The 13937-nt window shown below is 41.1% G+C and overlaps 1 protein-coding gene across 3 annotated transcripts in view; it reads left to right on the forward strand.

Annotated features, from left to right (window-relative positions):
- The window catches only part of LOC122911731 (putative protein ZNF720), a 127934-nt gene that overhangs the window by 75632 nt on the left and 38365 nt on the right, over positions 1–13937 (forward strand). Inside the window, exon 7 of one of the 3 annotated variants that reach the window (XR_006385505.1) lies at positions 9476–9694. The exons of the other annotated variants lie outside the window; for them this stretch is intronic. The gene's annotated coding sequence lies outside the window, so the exon portion shown is untranslated. The remainder of the gene's footprint in view (positions 1–9475; positions 9695–13937) is intronic. 3 annotated transcript variants of the gene reach the window in all.

The raw sequence follows: 13937 nt of genomic DNA on the forward strand, positions 1-13937 counted from the left end.
TGGAATTGAGGGAAGTCAGAATTTCCTGGTTGTCCTGAGTTCCAGTTGCTGCTGGACTACAGGGAAACAGGGAAACTAGGCCCAGTTGTGTGGCGGTGGATGGAGAAGGGGTATTGGATGAGTTAAACATTATATATATAGCTCTAAGATGTCACATGACACAGTAGATCATGAAGATGATGAAGGCTGCTGGACCCTAGTAGCCAGAACCAGCAAGGTGTGTATTGTGGTTCCACAAAGCACTGGTGTCCCAGGTATATAACCCCAACATAGATCTAATCCAGTGTAGATGGGTGACCTTCCAAGGATGCTGACCCACACCTGGCAAGGCCCACCCTCACTTCCACTCAGCCCCATGATGAGTTTGTCCTGTGCTCTGGACTGTGTGCAAGGCACTGATTTGTTGGGAAGCCAGTCTGTAGTCACTGGCAGAGAGTTTTTCTGCTTCAAACAGTCTACCCATTTTCTAGACTAGATGTCCCTATGTTGTTTCACAGGCCATGCTGTCCTTACACCCATCCTGATCTGAACAGAGAAAGGATTTTTATCACTCGTAGAAATTGATCAAATAAAGTTGTGTAATTAACGTTTGTTCACTTCAGGGACAATAATTCATTTTTTATTAGCTGTTACTTGGCGGTCAGCCATATTACGAGAAGACTGCTGGGTATGTATAGAAAAGAAGATATGCATTTTGTGTTATGTACACAGTAGTAGATGCTCAGATCTGATACAATGGCTCAGACATCCTAGAGTATTCTCTGATTTTCCATTTCTTCTTTCTGGTACTGTCTCCCTGCAAACATTGTGTTTATACGTCCTCCCTCATGGCTCTGAGATACCTGCCCCCCAACCAGAATTCCAGCCATGATCCAGGCAGCAAAGGAGGCAGTATAAATCTGATAGGACTTTAAAAATTTGAGGAATTTTCTTAAAAAATTTACTTGAATGAGAGAGAGAAAGCACAAGCAGTAGGAATAACAGAAGGAGAGGAAGAAGCAGGCTCTCCTATGAGCAGGGAGACCAACCAAGTGGGGCTTCCTCCCAGGATCCTGGGATCATGACCTGAGCCGAAGGCAGACGCTTAACCAACTGAGCAACCCAAGCGCCCTAGGACTTAATAAATTAAAGTTCTTAATAAATTTAAAACCTTTCTGTTTTGTGCAGGGAAGGTCATCCTCACCAGGGCACTACTTCCTCCATCACTGACCAGCACTCTGTCATCGCTGCCACTCTAAGTACAGAGATACAACTGTAGCATAGGTGGACATGTTTGTGAATGGCTCTTGTTCTCAGAACTGTTTCCCAGCATATGACAAAAAGGCAGTCACACTTTTCCTTGAAACCATGTGTTAGAGAAATACCCCCAAATTTACAGTATCCTTATCCTTAATGCCCAGGTGTTTTATTCTGTGTGTTAATGGTGTGCTGATGAGGAGCTGCTTAAGCCACAATTACTTATGGTTTTAGGGTAAAAGTCATCAAATAAAGCATTATAGTGAGAATGCTCTCTTCAATCCCATTTTAATATATAACATGTATTAATGTCTTGATGCTTTTCATCACTTACTTGATAAAATATTTATGTGCATTCTGAATCACTTTAATTTGGATTGTTTTCATTTAGGAATGTGAACAAAAGTATATTTGGGGTGACTCCAGGAAGCTCAAGGAGGTATTGAGAGAAGCGACAGGTGGAAGAGGAGGAAGCCAACATAGATTCTGTTAGCTTCAGATTCATTTATGAATAAAGAAAATGTGTGTTGTGTGTGTTGTGTTTGTGTGACACAACAGTAACATGACCACAGGCTTAGAGGGTTTCTGAGAGGGACTTCTGTGTGGATGACTCAAGATTGACCTGTGACTTAATTCCTGCAGAGATTGTCGAATTTAGCCTGAGTCAGGTACCGGGAGCACTTGTGAATACTAGATTTCTGTGCCTATCCCCACACTAACCATGTCAGTGGTTCTGAGGTGCAGCCCCCAAATTTCCTTTCCTGTGTGTTCTCAGGTGCCTGTCTAGGTAACATGTTGGGGACCCATGTCTGGGGACACAGTTGTAGTTGTGTTCTTCAGGAAGGGTATTGGCCTATTGCAAATGCTGTCGGATACACAGGTGTGTAGTCATGGTTTTCCAGGTGTGAATGTGGACTGTTGGGTGCTGGGCCTTTCCTTTCTTTTTGTCTTGGATACCTGATCTGTGTTTTTGGTTCTTTGTACTCAAGTGAAAGCTATTCAGTTTACTTGTGTTTGGTTTGCGCTGGAATTTTCACTCTGAAGTCTCATGGAGGCCTTTGTGTGTGAAGACTTTTCAGTGAATCATTGAAGGACAAAAAGGGAAAAGAATCCAAGCCCAGTCACCTTCTGGAAGGGCATCTGACCTCCCTACCTCATGTTGATGGGTGGAGTGTCCATGTTCAAACCCTGACGCTACCAATATTGAGATGATCACAACACCTTCTTTTAACTTAACTATTTTTGTCAAAAAGGGAATAATATTAGCAATAATACACAGAACCAAGAACATTAAATACATAACAGTTTATAGAGCACTAATAACCATGGACATACATTGTATGTTCACAGAGGGCAGACATGTGTCCATTGGGAACTGCGGGCTCCTAAGTGTTTTCCAAGCCAATGCTGGCAAGCCCCTGATCAAGTGGTTCCACGGGTTACGTTCAAACATGTGGAAGGACTGTAGACCGTTCTCTGCTTCTGGGCAGTACCACAGGCTAGGCTCTGAGTCTAGTTCACTGTTCAAGCTCCCTGCTTCGGCAGAGAGAGGTTATGCTCAACACTTGGGCAATGCCCCTGGCTTGGCGCTCTCCCTAGTAGGTCTATGAGCTAGGCTCTGCAGTTGCCCAGGGCCTTTGTTCAGGATTGCTGGTGGGGGGACTAGAGGCTGTGCTCAGCAGTGGAAAGTGACTTCCAGTTTGCATACTTGCTCAAATAGAGCCCCCTAGAATGGCCTCTATGCTCTAGTTCACCCTGTTGGCTGGAGACCCAAGTCAGGTATAGCTGCTGACGAATCTTCTTAAGCAGGTGGGTTCATTTCTGTTCTGCAAGTGGACAGAGACTGTGTGATCTCTGATTGGGTATGACTGCAAGGAAGACTACAGTCTGGTCTGTCAGTGTTTCAAGATCTGAGCACTCGTTGCTGTAAGCCCTGCACACCTTGTCTATGTCTCAGTGATCACCAGTGGTCCACACCACAGATTGCTCCAGGGATCCCCATGAGGTCAGACCTCAGTGGGCCTCCCAGGAAGCAGCTTGCCATTTGGAGAATGCTGGATGCCCACTGCTTTCTTTTTCTTGGTGCAGGAATTACAGTTCCAGGTGATGAGCCATGGTATGGCACTGTGCTGGTCTGGGGGTCTTGGTGGGGCAGGTGCATTGTGGTCAATGTGAAATTAACCCTTAATTAACCTAAATTAACCTCTTAACCCTTCTAATGCTGTGCTTGTTGATCTCTGTGGTCCAGAAGGTGTTTCAGTTCCACCCCTGAGCACTGAGATTTACCCGGTGACATCTTATGTGAACAGTTGCTACTTGAGCTTATTATGAGAAGTACTGAAGTGGCCACTATTTCAGCATCTTTTTTCTTATTTTTTAAGAGGAGGAGAGAGATGTGGGAGGGACAGAGGGAGTGAGAGAGTCCCAAGCAGGCTCCATTCCCTTCCTGGAGCTGGATGTGGGGGCTCCATCTCGCAACCCTAAGATCATGACTTGTGCTGAAATCCGTGGTCAGACTGAGCCACCCAGGCGTGTCTGTTCTCACCATCTTGGTGATGTCAACGCTTTGTGATGATTTTTTAATGTCTCATGAGCTAAAAATTTTGCCCTATATGCCTGTATTTATAGATCTATATTTTATCTATGTGTGTAAAAATATGCACACACAAAAATATAGATTGTGTTTGTTATCCTCTAGCCAAAATATTGAAATGCTGTGTATTTAGATACTGAAGAATAACACAGTAAGTAGGAGTGACAAAGCCCATTGGTGTTAAGGATTTTAATATATGATATTTATATTGCCGTGTCAGTTTGGTTGGTTATCACTGCATGGGGTGTTTTTGTTTGTCTCTTTTTTTTTTTTTCTAGTTCTTTCCTCCTGTTTTCAGTATGGCTTTAGGGAAATTCCACTGGAGTATATTCAAGCAAAGTTTGGTGTTACCAGGAAATTTGGTTTATTTATGTTTAATATCCTAATGGAGATACTGGGGCTTCTATTTACCAAGTCTTTATGCTTATCCTCACACCCTATGTATTTTTTTCATGATTTGTATGCTGTGTTTTCCTGTGTGTATTTTAAGGAAATAATTATACATTTCATTCTTTTTGTGTAACCTTTGTATACACGGACTATATTGCTTTAGCTGGAAATTAAAGCACACTTTAAAAAAAAAAAGGCTTTTTAGGGTCGCCTGGGTGGCTCAGTGGGTTAAGCCTCTGCCTTCAGCTCAGGTAGAGTCCTGGGATCAAGCCCTGCATGGGGGTGGTCTCTGCCCAGCAGGGAGCCTGCTTCTGCCTATCTGCCTATTTGTGATCTCTGTTTGTCAAAGAAATAAATAAAATCTTTAAAAATATAAAAATAAAAGAAACTTTTAAAGGCTTTTTAAATATAGTCACAGTGTGAAATTATACCCTAATTTCAGCTTCTCAGTATATGTACATTTTGGTACTTATCTATTTACGTACCAGGTTTTTGATGGCACTTTTTTTTTTTTTTTTAAGTAAAAAATCGCAAGTGAATAGCTCAGTGGAATTATACAAACTGATTACATCTCTAAAAGCCACTGAGATCAAGGAATAGAATATTATTTGTCCTCTGAAATTCCCATTGAGCCCTTCAGGAACTTTCCCCAAAGCTCAACACTCTTAACATGTAAGGCAAGGGAGTACTGTCCCCATTTTTGTACTTAGTGTGAAAGTAATTGGGCAACAGGAGCTCTTTTGTATTTGGCTTCTTTTCTTTCCTTCTGTCATTTGAATTATCTGTATTCCTGCATGATGCTGTGCCTCATTCATTAGAGTGGATCAGTCCAGCTCCATTGTGCATATCAAATGACCGCGTCATTCTGCTGTTACTGGAGGGGGGATGGTTCTCAGGGCAGGACTGTCATGACTAGCACTGGCACGTGAAACTGATAATTTGCCTTTTAGTGAAACATGAACCCATGTCTGCTGCCTATATTTGCAGGAGTGAATTACTGGTAAATATGTTTAGATTTGTTCACCTTTTAGAGATACTCCGAAACACTTTGCCAAAGACATTGTGCCAGTTTTCACACACACCAGCAGTGTATGGGATTTCTGGCTTATCCGCAGACTTTCTAAATTGTGATAGCCTGCGTCGTTTTCACAGTTGGCTCCTGGTTGCTGTGTGATGTTACCAAGTGGCGGTTTTATTTGCTCTTCTGTTGTTCTTGCTTCCTGTTAGTGTGGAACTGGGTTAGCGATAGTCTCCTTTTCGAAGTGTCTAGTTAGTTCTTATCCCTTTTTACTGTTGTGATTTTTATTTTTTTATTTTTTTTTTGTGAGATTTATTTATTTTTTTAGACAGTGTGAGAGAGCTAAAATGGAAGGGAGAGAAGGAGAAAGACTCAGGAGAACAGTCCACATAGAGCGTGGCGCCTGATACGGGGCTCAGTCTCATGAGTCTGAGATCATGACCTGAGCTGAAGCCAAGAGTCCCATGCTTAAGGGACTGTGCCATTTAGGCACCCCAAATGCTATGATGTCTTTTTGTTCAGGTTTTGTAGTTTTATATATATGCTGAGAATGAGACCTTTGTCTTCTTTCTTACTCTACCTATGTTTTTATCTTTTGAGATTGTGATTCAGAGAAGTTCTTTTTTTTTTTTTTTTTTAAGATTTATTCATTTATTTTAGAGAGAGCGTAAAGGAGAGTTGGGGGGGGGACCAAGGGCAAGGGAGAGAATCACAAGCAGACTTCTAGCTGAGCCTAGGTCTGGGTATGGAGCTCTATCTCATGACCCAAGCTGAAATCAGGAGTTGGATGCTTAATTGACAGAGCCCCCCAGCTGCCCTGAGTTCTTAATTTGAATGTAACCCAATTTTTCATTTCACCCTTCATGGTTAGTGATTTTTCTCATTTTTACAAATCTTCTCTTCTACCAAGACCACAGAGATAGAATCTTTTGTGTTTTTCAAAAAAAAAAAAATAAAATAATAATAATCATGATCTTTACAGTTTCAGTCAGAAATGTATTAAAAATCAATGTGTTGCATGGTTTGTGTAGTAATGGAAGTTTTATATTCTTTCTCTTTTTTCCCACCCAATTTGAGGACAAATTGAAATGTATTCTGAAAATGTTCTATCGTGCTTTCCTTTCATTTGCTTGCGCAAGTGTTCACGTGGATTAACATCATCATGATATTGGAGCCAACTTCTCCTGTGATGTATCTCTGTGTTTTCCTGCATGTAGTGATGGTTAGCCCTCTCCCGGGACCATATATGTCAGTTTTCACATCATAAACCTTCCATGGGCCTCTGTGCTCTGATAAATGATCATTCCTATTTCCCCTAGCAGATTGGCCTCCAGAAGTGTGGCAATAGCAAAAATTTACTTTTTATAGATTGTAGCTAGAATCTTGGCAAACTGATTTATCATTATCCCCATCCTTACTTCACTGCAGGTAGGTTGAGTTCTATGGATTAAATTGCCAAACACAGGAGTACAGTCAGCTCATTGGTCTTTGTCTCTAAAAGCAGATTTTGGATAAAAGTATTCCTTCCCCGAGTCTGGATACACACTTACTTGGCATGTGTACAGAGCAGCCAGGGCTGTGTCCATTGGGGTACAGTGTGTCCTTGGGTGTCTTCCAGACCATTAAGATTAGCTAGTTATTAGAAGGAGCTTAAAGTAGAAGCTTCCCAGTATGGTGAGTTTCTCATTTTCCTCTGTCCCTGACAAATGGGCAGCAAATCAGCACACGAGAATATACATTTTGGATGCTGTCGTGGATATCAGAAGAAAATCATACATTTGGTGCATACAGCATTGTTATTCCTTGAAATTGTATTGCAAGCTGATGATCGGGACCAGAGGTTCCTTGATTTTCATCCAGTAGAGGCACACACAGTGGGTCAGGTGTATTCACAGGGTCATTTCTCCAGACCTCACCTGTGTTCGGGTCCACCCAAAGTATCTTTCCCTTGTGACCACCTTTGTTTTGCTTTACACCATTTCCCTCATCTTTTAGGTCATGCTTTAATATTCCCCCAGTAATGGTTGATGAACACCTCCGCCCCAGTCCTATGCCCTAATTTTTATGTCTTTTCATTTTTCAACCTTTTTACTGTAGTAATCCAGGATCTCAGTGTATCCATTGTGTGCTCTGCCTCGTTAAGTATGAAATCTCTCATCCTGGAAGATGGATGCTTTCACAGGTTTAGTGTTTCTTTAACCGTGTCTTTTAGAAAGCTCACTGTAGAAGTGGAAGGTCAACCCTCATGGGTATTGGGATTTCTTCACCTGGTTGAATGCAGGGCCCACGGTGACATGGCAGAAGTGAATGATACAGCTCACCTGATTCTTCTGCATTGTATCTTACCAATCATAGCCTTGGAGGACGTTTCTTGATGCAAACTGAGTGGGTATTATCCCAGACCCTATGTCAGATTAATGGATGTCTAAGGAGGTCATATATCTATAGGAAAATTGGGCAAGAGCCATGCCAGGGTCAAACTGACTGGTGGATATTGTTGGGAGATGATTATGGGTTTTAAAACAGTTTCTCCATGTGTCATGGATGGAGGCATTGAAAATTTTTATTCTAATTGTAATTCCATTGATGCTTGTGTATAAAAAGGCTTTGGAATACAGTGATAGTGTCCTTCTTTTGGGTAGAAGACGGATTTGTTTATCATACAGGAAAACAGAGGTCTCTTTCCATGGCAAAAGCTTGGGTAGATACGCCAGACGTTCCTCTAAGATATTGGGATTTCCTATGCTCAAAATCTCACAGATATGACCAAACCCACTGCATGTGCAGCATCTCCCTGTATCAGTGAGGGTAGAGAGCTGGGAGGTAGTGATGAAGTGTGATGAAGACGTTTCTAGTGTTGGCTGTGTCATTAGTCGTAAGATGCTTGGACCTTGATTTAGTAGTCTCCTGCCCTCTGCCGGCACTGAAAATTGTTCGAGTCCAACTTGTAACATTACAGAATGTGTGTAGTCATGAAATTTTTATATTTCTCAATAAATTTTATACTTCTCAATAAATAAAGTTCATTGATGGACTTTATTCAAAAGGAAACAGTCACACATCTGTTTCTGGTTTTGTTTGTTCATTTGTGTTGTTTAGATTGTACATATAAATGAAATCATATGGTATTTGTCTGTCGTTTTCTGACTGTTTCATATAGCATAATACCTTTCGCATCTATCTACATTATCACAAACGGCAAGGAACAACCCAAAAAACCAGAAACAGACCTATAAATACAGTGAACAACCTGCCAGTTACCAGAGTGAAATCAAGCTGAAGGATGAGCAGAATGAGTAAAGTAGAGTGGGAAGTACAGAGTTTTAGTTACGGAATTAATAAGTCATGGGGATAAAAGATAGAGCATAGGGAATAGATTCACTATAATATTCACTATAATAGCACTATTATAATAGTGCTTTGTGGAGATGGACAGCAGCTCACTTGTGCTGAGCAGAGTAGAACTGTGAAATCACTATGCTGTAAACCTCAACTAATGTGACACTCCATCAAGTGTACTTGCATAGAAAACAAAATAGACACGGATATGCATACACAAACACACCGTTCAGCCACTTTCTGCAGAACTTGCATGTAAAGAAAGCTAATCTACTCTCCAGATGAAGCCAACCCTAGTTATTCATGGTAAGATAGAGATTTAGGAATGCAAATTTATAAATAACACAAGGAGAAAATGTAAATTGTGGAGAAGGAGAGTGTGCTTAGCAGAGTGGAGAAGTGAATAGGAGGACCTGGGAGAGTCTGGAGTCCCCACAGGCTGAGCAACCTGGGAGGTAAATGGAAGAACAGTAATTTTTATTTTTATTTTTATTTTTTTTTTAGATTTTACTTATTTATTTGACAGAGTGAGAGAGCACAAGCAGGGGGAGCAGGAGAGAGAGAGGGAGAAGCAGGCTCCCCTCCAAGTAGGAACCCTCAATCCCAGGACCCCGGGGTCGTGACCTGAGCCGAAGGCAGATGCTCAACCGACTGAGCCATCCAGATGCCCCAAGAACAGTAATTTTTGTGAGAGCTTCTTGAATTGTTTTTCCCACAATGCTCTTGCTCTCAGTTCTCACCATTAACATGTATGTAATAATGGCCGAAGGTCTCATGAAGGCTTTTCTGTATAAGTGGATTCTTTTGGGGATATTAGAATTCTAAGTGTGACTGATTTTCCTGCCTGTGTTGATTTTAGGCAAAGTCAATTTTTTTTTAAATTTTTTTTTTTTTTTTAGGCAAAGTCCATTTTTAGGAGGAGTCTTGCATGGAAAACAGAAGAGATTCTATAGCATGAAGCAGTGGCCATTAGTAAAAGTTATAGGGAAAACTTGGTATTTTTAAAGACTGTGGGATCTCAGGGGTCCAAGCTAAGCAGTCCAGCATTGAACCAGGACCAGATTGTTCCTGCATTACTTGTCAACGTGGGAGCTGTTTCCAAGAACATGCTTGGCAGGGTGAGTGGAAGATGGAGAAATACAGGGAGCCCCAGAGAGTAGTGACAGGTCCTGTTCACGTGCCGGGCTCAGCCATGTTGGCTCAGATGGAAAGTGAAGGGAGGGAGGACTCAGGTCCACCTGTTTTGTCTTCTTCCCTGTGTCGAGGAGCCCCGTGGAACTGTCCATCTTCTCTGATGCAGGCCTGGAGTTTCGTGTGGAGCCTACATTCTCCAGGTTTGACTGCCAAGAAGTGGTAGTGTGCTTCAGATTATAGAAGTATTTTTTGCTTTTGCTTTTAATATAATTAATGTTCTTCATTGAACTGAAGCTGGACTCCGTGCAGCCTCAATTCAATCTCTTGGTTCCCATGGGAGGAGCACCTCTTTCTACTATGGTCCCACCACCTAGAAAGGACTAAATTTTTATCATTGTTTGTTTAAACCTTCCAGAAAAATTAGATAAGGGAGCTGTAGATTCAGCCCTGGTGTTGAATGGACTTTGCCTGTTCCTCTTCACTTGACTAGATTAGTAACTTTGTGTTTGTTTGTTTTAAAGGTTTTTTATTTATATATTTGAGAGAGAGTGAGAAAGCGGAGGGGGTGCAGACGTTTACAAGCAGACTCCCTGCTGAGAGCAGAGCCCTATGCAGGATTCCATGCAGGGTTCTACAGGAGCTCAATCCCAGGACCCTGAGTTCAGGACCTGAGCCAAAGTCAGTCTCTTAACTAAACCAGCTACCCAGGCGCCCCTAGATCATTCGCATTTATACGCAGATGTACTTTGCTATGGGCACTCGCAGGTTAGAATAGAAGAACATTATCCTTAAGAGACAAAAATTGGACAGGAGGGCACCTGGGTGGCTCGGAGGGTTGGGCCTCTGCCTTAGACTCAGATTATGATCTCAGGGTCCTGGAATCGAGCCCCGAGTCGGGCTCTCTGCTCAGCGGGGAGCCTGCTTCCCCCGTCTCTCTCTTCCTGCCTCTGCCTATTTGTGATCTCTGTCAAAAAAATAAAATCTTTTAAAAAAAAATTTGGACAGTACATCGTTCAGCATGATGATTAGGACTTGTATCTAAACTCCCAGTCCACCTGTGTTGCAGTGGAGAAAGCCCGCAGTGTTTCAGGGACCCTGGTGGACATCATGAAGTGAGGACAGGGCACCTGCTGGAGGCAAGAGGGCCACGATTCTTACACATCGGTTAGCCTCCCATGTCTGGGTCTGTGGACCAAGTCTTTGTGATTCAGCTGATCAGAATGCCAAGAGGAGCCTGTGAAGGCCCGTGATCACACACGAAAGACATAGTTTACAGACAAGATTCTAGAGTGTGAGTCCTGGATATGACTTGGTATTTGAATAAAATGGATGTTTTCAGGTTTACATTTAGATTATGATTTACCGACTTGTTGTTTTAGACATTTGTTTCACAGCACTTGTTCTGTGGGCACCTGACGCCAGGGTTTGAGGAACCGTGGGCACCTGATACCAGAGTGACCTATGACAGGTTCATACACTTCCATTTTCTCTGTCCTGTATGTCAGATCCTTCCACTGTAAGATTAATACTTTTTCTCATTTATCATCACGTACCTCAGGAGGACTTACTAAAAGATGTGTAAAATCATCTCATTTACTCTAGAAACTCCCTTCCCTGTTTCACTTTGTTTGTAGTCTGCTTTGGAAACTGAATGCTCTCTCCTATGTTTACTGGAGATGGCGGTGTTTGAAGGGGAGATGGTCAGTCAGTTACATGGGTCCTCCAACTTTCCCTTTCATTTCGCAGTCATGTCACAGATAGACTCTTGCTTCTCACTTCTCTCTGGCCCTAGAGGATGAAAACCTGAATCGTATATGTTCCACTGTCTTAAATTCTGAAGTATAACTTGGCGGAAAGGTAAATGAGTCAAAAACTTGATGCAGTAGGAATCTCAGAAATAATAGGTATTTCAGGTATCTCAGATTTTGTTTGTCTCTTTGTGTGTTTGTCAGTCAAAAAAACCTTTTTCCACAAATAAATTTATAAGTTTTATGCCACTGAAGACATTTTTTAGTTTCTTAGTTATCTATCACTTCTATTTTTGGTTTCTTAATTATCTATCACTTCTATTCTTTTTTAATTTTGTAATTTCTGTGTTTTATGGTCACTTATGTCTTTTAGTTGATATGTTAAGTGGTTTATTTTATTATATTTTAAATATTTTATTTATTTATTTGAAAGAGAGAGATCACAAGTAGGCAGAGAGGCAGGCAGAGAGAGAGGGGAAGCGGGCTCCCTGCTGAGCAGGGAGCCTGTTGCAGGGCTCGATCCCAGGACCCTGAGATCATGACCGGAGCCAAAGATAGAGGCTTAACCCAGCGAGCCACCCAGGCGCACCAGTGTTCAGTGGTTTAATCCTGTTTGCATTCCCATTGTCACTTTAAAACCTACTGTGAACTTTCTTTTAGAGTTGCCTTTGTATACCAGTCTCTGTGTTCCTCTTACACAAATTCAGCATCATACGGTCTGGGGTAAAACTCAGGCTCTCCTATGACGGAAGTTTTGCCAAGATTTTTCTTTGAAAGGTGAGGAACAATTATACTGTTCTCATAGATTAGTGTGGATTCACAGGTGAGTTTATGAAACAGTGTTGGAATGTTATGGAGTAGATAGCATATGTTCAAGAAGATTGTTGTTTCTGCTCTTGGCATTAGAAGTTGTAATTGCCACAATATCCTTTACATTCGAAATCATTAATGATTTCCTCTAGGTTTGTTTTGTTTTGTTTTGTTTTTTAATTTAATAGTTTGGCTATTGAACTAAGATGTTGGTTGGCATCACTTGCTAACTTGTGGGAAATGTGGAAGCTCAGAACCCACCTAGAAGTCCAAATCAGAATATGAATTTTAACAAGACCTTCAGTTCATTGTCATGCACATTAACACAGGAAGTAGACCTCTAGCTCACCCTCTACCTTTCCATTGTTCTATCCCTGTCTTTATATCTACAGTACATTATGTTGACAACTATGTCTTTGTAGTGTGTTTTAAATCAGGAAGTATGGTGCCACCAATAAAACCTTCCTTTTCAAGATTCTTCTGGGTATGTGTTATCCCGTAACATTCATAGGAATGTTAAGAGGGGTTTTGTTCCTTTGCCAAAAATGGCACTTGGATTTTGCTAGAGATTGTATTACTTCCGATTTTGGGTTATTACTTATTCTGATCTGTATTTTATGTATTTCTGATTTTTCTTTGTTATTTCCTTCCTCAGCTAAATATCAATTATGTTTCTTCTTTTTCTAGTTCATTGTGGTGTAATGTTAAGTTGCTTATTTGAATTTTTTTAAGTGTTTATAGCATAAGAAAATTAAAAGTGGAGTGTCTACAAGGGAAAATTAGCAGAAATAGACAATATAAGTGATGACCAAATAATGAAATAGTGTAAAAAGCGAAAATAAGAATTCTTTAGGGTTTTCTATTGATCATGTCATCTGTGAACAGTGATATTTTTCTTTTTTCCTTCTTTTTTTAAAGATTTTATTTATGTATTTGACACAGAGAGACAGCGAGAGAAGGACCACAAGCAGGGGGAGTGGGAGAGGGAGAAGCAGGCTTCCTGCTGAGCAGGGAGCCCAGTGCAGGGCTCTATCCCAGAACCCTGGGATCATGACCTGAGCCTAAGGCAGATGCTTAGTGACTGAGGCCCCCCCCAGGTGCCCCTCATTTTCTTTTCAATAGGATTTCTTTTATGTATTTTTTCTCTACTAATTGTTCTGACTAGAATATCTAATACTGTGTTGATTGGAAGTTGATTGATAAAGAAGTTTCTTTATTACCTTGTTTCTGATTATAAAGGAGACGTTTTCAATCTTTTACTATTAAATACGTTAGATTTCTGCTTTTTGTACATATATGGCCTTTATTCGGTAGGGGTAGTTTCTTTTTATTTCTACCATTGAGTGTTTTAAATCATGAAATGGTGTCCAGTATGCTCATATTTCTTATTCTACATGAATTCATATGGTCATATTTGATCTTTATTCTATTGATGTATAATCTTAAATTTATAGATTTCAGTATGTTGAAACACATTTGAATTCCAGGAAGAATTCTCACTTGATTATGTTGTAAAATAGTAGCAGGTGCTTCTGATTCACTCTGCTTCCTTTTACCCTGGCATTTACATGACTGTTCTTGAAGGTAGCGGCTGGTACTCTGCTTATAGTATCTTCCTTGGCTCTGCAAATGTGGCAGTGCTAGCGTCACAGAGAGTGTTGGGTAATTT

Source organism: Neovison vison, chromosome 7 (assembly GCF_020171115.1).
Source record: "Neovison vison isolate M4711 chromosome 7, ASM_NN_V1, whole genome shotgun sequence".
Classification (NCBI taxonomy): domain Eukaryota; kingdom Metazoa; phylum Chordata; class Mammalia; order Carnivora; family Mustelidae; genus Neogale; species Neogale vison.